This window comes from Equus przewalskii, chromosome 1 (genome assembly GCF_037783145.1).
Source record: "Equus przewalskii isolate Varuska chromosome 1, EquPr2, whole genome shotgun sequence".
NCBI lineage: Eukaryota > Metazoa > Chordata > Mammalia > Perissodactyla > Equidae > Equus > Equus przewalskii.
This window is the reverse complement of record NC_091831.1, coordinates 94,198,616-94,207,788: the sequence shown is the minus strand read 5'-3', so window position 1 is coordinate 94,207,788 and position 9,173 is coordinate 94,198,616.

Here is a 9,173-nt window from a genome sequence, read left to right as displayed (position 1 = left end):
AACGAACCAACAATAGCCATTAAATAAGCCGTCTTTAAGCAGAAACATACATAAAACGAGGTGACTAGTTCCGTATTGATGGATTGACACACCTGCTGGGACCCAGGCTCGAGGCAAGCCACCACTGTGTCGCCCCGGGGAGCACTGGCACAGCAGCGGCTGGCTCAGTGTTCTCCACAGCTTCATAGGTGTCACCACCGCAGACCACAAGCATTGACTGTCTGTGAATCTGGAAGGGCGCCCGCCATCTTCAGCTGAATGGAAACTGAAGGTTGCAGAGCACCAGGGATGGGATGATCCCATATGGGTAAAAAAGAAACAAATAGAGCAACATTTTTAAAAAGCAAGCCTTCCACATGTGTGCTTTGTGTTTGCTGGAACACGGGGAGGAGAGTGGGGAGGCTCGACCTGTCTCTCCTGGGGGTAGGGAGCCAGGAAACGACGGTCTTTCCCTTACGCGCCTCTGCCTTATGATCAGAGGCGTGTGTCACTCTTGTGATTTTTAAAAGTTTCATCTAACAGAAAAAAGCAGGAACTGCTGCCTGTGCATGGCCTCTCTCCTGGTCTCACCCCCACCCCCGCCCCTGCTCCCCCGCCGTGTGGGGACAGCTGGAATCATGGCGACATTGGTGAGCTTCACTCCTGCACTCTCTCCGGTGACACCAGCCCTGCTCCCAGCCTCTGGAGACATCTCACTGGGGTGCGGCGACAAGTCGCATGGTTGTTGATGCCGAGGCCTGTCTGAATGCCAGCGGGCCCCCAGGCACCCTGAGCGCCTGGCTCCTCTGATGAGAAGAAGGAGAGCCGTCATTCCCAGGACCCTGGGGAACTTTGCAGGGTGGTCGCTGTGAGTGGTTAAAAGCTGGGTTCTTCGCCCTGTGTGACCTTTGATGAGTTACCTAACATCTCTCGGCCTCAGGTTCCTCGTCTGTAAGATGGGGATACCAGTGGCACCTGTGCATTAAAATCAAAGCAAACTGCTTGGCAAATACCTGGCCCCTTATGAAGACCCTGTGAAAGTCAGCTGTTATCATTGGTTTTGCAGAATTTACAGACTTTCAGAAGGTGCCTGTGATAATGTGATTTACAAGAAGCATATATTTGGTCTCCCTTCAGGTTCCGACTCAGCTCCCAAAACCCTTGGAATTTCCTGAGGGATAAGAGCAATGGGAGCATCTTTTGTTATAATATTTGGTCTCTTGTCCTCAGTTCCTGAAATCCCTTCAGAGCCATAAAGTGCAATGTGCATCTTGTTATTCACAACCGGCCCCTTTCCACCACAGCTGAGTTGACGTTAATGAGGTAGCTTCGGGAAATCTCCTAAAGATGGGGAGAGGGCTGGTTGCCAGGGGAGCCAACCACAAACAGAGGGGTAGAAGCTTCAGTCCCATCCCCTGGGGGAGTGGGGAGGCCACCCCCAGATTGAATCAATCACCAATGGTCAATGAATTAAGCAATCATGCCTATGTCATGAAGCCCCCATAAAAACCCCAAAGGAGAGGGTTCAGGGAGCTTCCAGGTTGGTGAGCTAGAATGCTTCCATGTGCCACTGTGCTGGGCCCCAAAGGTCCTTCATTCCAGACCTTGCCCTATGGATCTCTCCATCTGGCTGTTGCCTTGTTTCCTTTAATATTCTTTGTACTAAACGGTAATCTAGTGAGCAATTTGGTTTCCTGAGTTCCGTGAGCCACTCTAGCAAATTAATTGAACGCAAAGAGGAGGCCGTGGGAATCTCTAGTTTACAGCCAATGGGTCAGAAACACAGCGACAACCTCGACTTTGCAATTGGCGTCTGAAGCGGATGGCGGTCTTGTGGGACCGAGCCCCAAACCTGTGGGATCTGATGCTGTCTCAGCGTAGATAGTGTCCACACTGAGTTGCATTGTGGGACACCCAGCTGGCGTCTGACGGTTGCTTGGTGGTGTGGGGAACCCCTGACACACAACGGAACTGGTGATCAGACTCCTAGTTGGTGTGATGGTGGTGCCAGAATTCTAGTTCCCAAAGGAACCTGAAAACAGCCTGCTGGCTGCAGGTCCTGTAGGTTCGTGAGGTCGGCCCAGACTGTCGGAATCCCATTTAGACCCCAGCCGGCCTCACCACCCCCACCACCAATAGACAGAAAGAAGAGACTTCAAACCTCCCATAAGCGCGTCACCCAGAGACAATCACTGCTAACATTTGGTGAGCGTGCTTCACGATGTTGCTATATTTGTCATTCTGTCTCTGCCGCGTACCCACACACCTGTCTCTCGCTTGACACTCCAGATGATTATTTTTCTGTGGCCACATGCAACCGTTTACACAATGATGCTTGTGATGGCCTGGACACTTTGGCTCTCTTCCGTTGATTTCTTGCTTCACGTGGCCTTCCTCCAGATGGTTTATGTGGCCCCGTGGACTCTGCCAAGGTGATGACTAGCTGGTTAGCAGGGCTGGGAGCCGCCCCTGTGGCACAGAAGGGTGGCGTCGCTGTGTTTCCATTTAGCTGAGACCCAGACACCCACAGACGCCACCTGCACAGGCTGCTTGGAACGTGGCCCTGATTTACATCGTAAAATTCCTCCTGATCTCGAACCAGCCTGTGTCTGGAACAAAGAGGCTTTGCAGAGAGGAAAATAGGCCTTTGGGGGAGAGGGGCCTCAGGACAGACTCTAGCTGGAGTGAGGTGATGTCCGCTGCTGGCCCTGGCTGGCCTCAGATCAGGGACAGGACAGGAAAAACGCAAAAGAGCAGAGCATCCCTCGCCATTTGGGCTGAAATCGGGGCCAGCGTCAGCCTGGAGCGGCCCGGAGTCTCCAGGGCGGATGTGGGACTTGATGACTAGAAGGAGGTCATATTAGTGTGTGTGAGATGGGGACAGGCATGTGTGGATCAGGACATGATGGCAGGTCACCCAGGGAGCGAGGGGCCACACCAGGCTTCAGGGGAAGGGGGTGTGGGGACTGGGTGGGAGGGGGAGCAAGACAGTCATGGTGGCCCGGTGACCAGGTAAGACCCGTGGGCCTGGACCACACACCTTGGGACCTGGGTGGGGATGGCCTTTGTATTGGGATAGCCCCTGCGCCCCAAACCCGCAGTGGCCCTTGCAGGATGGAGTTCACCAGTCAAGGTGGGACACGGGGTTGCGATGCAGGCCACCTGTCATGGACTGAACTGTGTCCCCCTAAATGCATGTGTTAAAGTCCTACCCCTAGTACCTTAGACCGTGACTGCATTTGGAGGTGAAGTCTTTAAAGAGGCGACTGAGTTAAAATGAGGTTGTGAGGGTGGGCCCCAAACCGCTCAGATGGGTGTCTGTAGGGGAATTAGGACACAGGGACGGCACAGAGGGAAGACCACGTGGAGACGCAGGGACTGTCTACAAGCCAAGGAACGAGGCCTCAGGGAAAAGCGCCCCTGGCTTTCCAGGTGCCCACTGTGTGCCCAGAACTAGGGAGGCTTGGAGGCTGCACATGAGCACCTGCCAGGCCACGTGCTGCCCTCAGAGCACAGGTTCAGCCTATGGCAGCAAGAAAGGGCTTGACCACTGAGCCTCCCGCCCCTTCTTTCAGGAGGATGCCATCGTGCTCACTGGTGGTCTTCAGGGCGGCTACAGAAGGCTGCTGGAGGGTATGGGGGACTAACGCCACCCCCTGAGCCACCACTACTCTGGGGGGCCGGGCCCCTGCCTTTTACCCCGTTTGGCCCTCACGAAGCCTGTCCAGTGCCCCCCACCGTGCCTTCACCTCCTGCGGGCCTCTTGGAGGCGGCAGCCGGCAGGCCCACCCCCTCTTTGGGACACCCAGGTTTCTCCACGTTTTTCTTTGATTGCCTCTCAATAGACATAAACATCTCCTGCTCTCCCCCCATCATCGCACACGCCATGGAGGATCAAAATCTTCTTCATAGGTCCCATTAGAAGAAAAGATTTTGTCCACCTTTACTTTCTATAGTTGCACTGCGTAAACAGTATGGAATTTTATTTTTCCAAAGAGGGAATTATATCCCAATATTAGGTATATTTTCTAAAATGTCATTCCTCCTGTCCTAAAGGTTCTCATAAGACTCGCTCTCCTACGTCCCCTCCCTCTGCAACATGTGCCCGTGGGAGGAAGGACCAGGATGCATATGAATGGCACCCCCTGGAGTTATGCAGTACCCAACCTGTACAACTGTCCAGGGGAGCCCTGGCTCAGGAGGCAACCCCAGCTGACTATTACTGCTCTATAAGCTGTCCGAGCTGGACCCCTCACAGTGTGGGGCTGCAGTCACCAAGACGGGTGGAGATGTCTGCAGAGAGGGAGAGTGCCTGGAAGGCTCCTTCTGAAGCCAGAGCAGGGTCCTAAAAACTCCTTGTTTCAGGCCTGAGGGAGGGATCCAGGCCTCGGCTGACACCCCGTGACCTTACCTGGGAGGGTGGCTTCAATCACCAAAAGGAAGAGAGAGGCAGCCAAGTCATAAGGGCTTGGCAGGGATAGAAAATCGGGGCATGAAAGCAAGGAGATGGAGAGCAGCCACCTTTTGAAGGCTAGAATCAGGAGGGGCCAGCCCGGGGCTGGGGGCACAGCACACAGGCTCTTAACGTGGTTCCTGAAGCCCCAGATGAGCTGCAGCCAGAGGGCATCCCTGTCTGGTTCACCCATCCTCTTGGCTCTGCTTACACACCTCTAGCAACAGGGAGCTCATTACCTCATGGGAAGCCCATTTCCTGCTTGGGCAGATGAGGTTACTGAAAATCTCTTGCTCGGGTAATCCTGCTTTCTCAGGCCACAGCAGAGGAGAGTGGGGCCATGGCACAGTGGTGGCCAGGTTGTATGTGGGTTGATCACCTACTCTCAGGCGTTATTCTCAGCACTTCTAACATGGATCCCATTTCATCTTTTCCAGATCCCCCACCAGGAGGGGCTGCCACCAACCCCAGTTTACAGACACGAAAACTCAGGTACAGAAAACTCTCAGTTGCCAAGAGTCCACAGCAAATAAGTGGTGGGAGGAGATGAGAGTAGAGACTATGAGAACATCGGTCTCAGGCTCGGGGTCCCTGGGGGCGCTGTTGGGGAACTCCAGCCCCCTTCTGGGCAGGTGCCAGGGACATCAACACACTCGTCCCTGCTGACCCCAGGATAGCCTCGGGAGCTGGCTGCCCTGCTCCACTGCCCAGTGGCCGCTGCTTGGCTGCTTTGCTGGGGCGTGGGGTGGCAGGCCTGTCCTTGGCTAGCCTTCGAGATCGGCTCCTGCCACTGCTGCATGGTCTTGGGGTGTTGGCCCTCCTCCCGCCCGCCCCCCAGGTCCTGCACTGCCCTGGCTTGTCTGCCTTCCTGTGGTGGAGCCTGCCCTGCTGCTACCAGCTGGAAGCCTGCCCCTGGCTCGGAATTGTGGGTTAGTCAGAGCTCTCCAGAGAAATATGACTGGTGGGATGTATGTATATATGGACAGACATATAGAGAGACAGAGACAGAGAGAGGTCTGTATACGTACATACACATACACAGATATGGGAGCTGGCCAGTCTAAAATCCACAGAGCAGGAGGGCAGGCCAAGACCCAGGAAGAGCTGATGCCTCAGTCTCAAGTCCAAAGGCAGTCTGGAGGCAGGATTCCTTCCTTTTCAGGGAATTTCAGTCTTTTTTCCTTTAAGGCCTTCAACTGATTTGATGAGGCCCACCCAAGTCATGGCCGATAATCTGCTTCACTCAAAGTCATTCAAATGTTAATTTGAATTCAAACGTTAATCACATCTTCTAAAAAGTACCTTGACAGCCACATCTGGACTGGTGTTTGACCAAATAACTGGGCGCCAAGGCCCAGCCAAGTCAACACATAGAATTAATCATCACAGGCAGTTCTGGCTTCCGGAGCAGCTCATGCCATTCTGCCTGCTCTCTCGCAGCCTGGCCTTGAGATGCTCTGGAACGATGGACAGCAACCCCTTGGTCTCCTTTTTCCAGGCCAAACCCCTTCCCCAAGGCCTTGTCTACACACAGCTTGATGACCAAAGTCCCCGCTGGCCTGGCTGCTCCGTTGGTCAATGCCTCTTTTAAATTATGGTGCCGTCTGTGGCCAGCTTCCCACAAAGCCGACCCCAAGGCAAGGATTTGCACCTAATGAAGTGCTCCAGGAGAGCCAGAGAGGGCGTGGGGGAAGCAGGAGAGCAAAGGGACAGAAGCCCAGCAAAGAGGGGATTTCCAGCCAAGCGTCAGCCCCAGCCTGTCCCCATAGAGGGCTCTGGAGTGTGAGCCACACCTCAGTTTGTCCCTCAGCGAGCTGGGCTTCCGTCCTCCCACACGAAACATCATTGGCTGCTGGCTGCTCTGGGCCTGCACTGGGGGCGTAAGCTCCCAGATAAATCCAGCTCTCTGCTAGTGCATCTGATGCTCCAGTCCTCCCAGACGCTGGGGGCAGGAAGGACAGATCCTGTAAGAGGGACGGGAGGGGATCTGAGTGAAGAACCAACAGTGTCTGCCACAGCGTCCGCCTGAACAACGTGTCCCAGTGGGGTGTGACCACACAGCTTGGGGACACTAGCACGAGGCTGGGGCTCCTGGAGGACCGGAGCTGTTTCTTGCCACTGCATTGACAGGAGAACCAATGCTATATTTTTAAGAAACATTTGGGACAGTAACAAGGGAAGGAATAAAAATGATATCCATCAGGCGTCTGCACAGGATGCAGCTGGTATTTTAAGCAGAAAGGAATTTCATAGAATTTAAGATAGGGAATGAGGCAATTGCAAACTGTTGGAGGCTGTTGTGGGTGGGGCCTGCAGGAAGGACTCTCAGAACACCGCCCAACTGGCCTGCCGAGGGAGCGACGGCCCTCCCACCGTCTGGAAGCTAGGATATTCAGAGGCGGCCAGGGCAACTGTTGACTTCAAGGGCACACGGCGGTGGTTGTGGTCCAGGCATCAGAGAGCCCCCACTATCGACTAGGAAATTGCCTCTCGACACTCAGGCAGCGGAAGATTGCCCGCTGGACCATGTCAGTGGAAAAGCCCCACATCTCTACTGCATCGCTCAAAGGCAGCTGGAAATGGCCCCTCCTCACTTCCCTCTTGCAAACTGCTTCTAATTAGTGCCTTCTAATTCCCATCCAGGATGCCGGCTTCGAGGGACTCTGGATAAAGTCATTTTAGCTTTCCAGTTGATGCAGTACAGCCTGGCACTTTATGAGCTTTGTTAGCACCTTGGCCACCAAATTGTTGGTTTATAAGCTTGTGGTCCACAAGGAACCCCAGATTTTTTTCCCTCCAAAACCTGCTCTAGGGTACCCTGCGTAGGGATGTTGTGTGTGTGATGATTCAAAGGTTTTTGTTGCAGTCTCTGGAAGAGGGAGGCCAGAATTTGCCGTGGGAGTGATGAAAATAAGCAGAAACACACACAGCATTCCGACAGTTTCTCATCTCTAGTAGGGTGCCGTCTTTCAGTTCATCAAATGTTGGTGGTGTCTTCTGTGTTAGCAGCTGAGAATGTGGACGTGAATAAGACAGGATTCCCTCCCTCGTTGGGCTCACAGTCATGTGGAGGCTTGGGGCGAATTACTTGACCTCTGTGTGCCTTGGTCTCCCTGTGTGTTGAATGAGGAGAGTAAGAGGATCTGTGGCATCAGGACGGCTGTGAAGATTCCTAATAAAGCGCTTAGGATAGTGTTTGGTACAACAGACCCACCAAGGAAGCGTTAACTGATAGCGAATTCTCACCCGCGAACAAATCTGAAAAATGCGAATCCTGAAACATTTTCAGCGTTATCAAGATGCGCGTGGTCCTGAGCTGGCCGCGGAGGGGGTTGTAAGCGGTGCCTGTGACAATTGCCACAAGGTGGCGCCCTGCTGCTGGCTCCACAGACACGCGGATCCTGGAGGGTCTGAGCCCTGCCAGGTGCTCCGGAGGGCGCTTCCGGGAGGGAGGGGAGCCCGGCGCCCTGGGCATCAGCATCCGGCAGGTGCTGCCTCGGCAGGACGGCCCCCGGGGAGGAGGGCCAGGGAGCTGGCAGGGACAGAGAACGGAACCCTATTAAACCAGGCCGGCGGACAGGGGCTTACTGCATGATTCTCCGGCCAGCGAGGGATGAGGCCATCTGAGAAAGCACTGGGCCTTTTCTCTGCCCACCTCGCCACCATCTGCTCCGTCTCCTCGCGGCTCCTGTGCTCCCTCAACCACAGCCCAGGTTCCCTCAGGCCCGATGCCCACTCCCCAGCCTCGTCTCACTGGGACTCTGGCAGGCTCAGCGGGGGCCAGGGACTACCCCGGGTGGGCCAGTGGCCGTGCCTGTCCATCAGCAGGTTGTCAGGAGGAGGGGAGGGTGCAGGAGATACAAACATGGCCCCTTAGGCCCACCTGGGCTTTTAGCCAATGAGGAGGCCCTAGAGGATAGTCTGGGTCAGAAGGTTTCATGGAGGAGGTGACATCTGCCCAGAATGTCAGAGATCCTCAAGAGAAAGGCGTGCTCCAGGCAGGGGAGCTGCAGGTGCACAAAGGGGGGAGCGAGCAGGGCCAGAGTCAGGGCCTGGGGAAATGGAGACATCTGGGATGGCGGGCTGTGGGTTCACGGAGAGGGGGCAGAGGTCAGGTCCAGGTGGAGCTTGTACGCCTCGGGGAACTTGGCCTTTATCCCACAAGTAGGAGAACCTCACTAAAGGACATTAAGCCAGGAGGAGACACGATCAGACCTGCATTTTAGAAGGGGCCCTGCCCAGCGGGGTGGACCACGTGTTGCAGGGGGCTGAGTGCTGAGGTGGAACCCCAGTTAGGAGACCTCTGACATGGTTCAGGGGAGAGAGGATGTGGTGGGAGTAGGGCGGCACATCTCTGACGCTGAATCCTCGCTCCAGCAATTTCTAGCTGTGTGACTTTCAGCAAGTTCCTTACCCTCTCTGAGTTTTGTCCCCAGAAGTGCTTGGCTTATGGTAGGAGCTCAGCACAAGTCTGTTGAATGAATGTCAAGAACCCATCAAAACTCGTGACCAGATCAAAAGCAGAACATCTCGCCTGGGCTGGCAGAGGTGCTCCTGCCCCTGGAGGTGTGAGCCTGGAGGAAGTCTCCGGACTCTGCAAACCCCAGGCCTCGTCTTCACATCCTGTCATCTCCTCTCCCATCCCCATTCACCTTTGGAACAAGAGACCCTCAGACGGAGTGAGAAGGGACTTTTATTTCCTAGTTTTCTGAGGTCCTGCAGGTATGAGAGAGACCCCGGC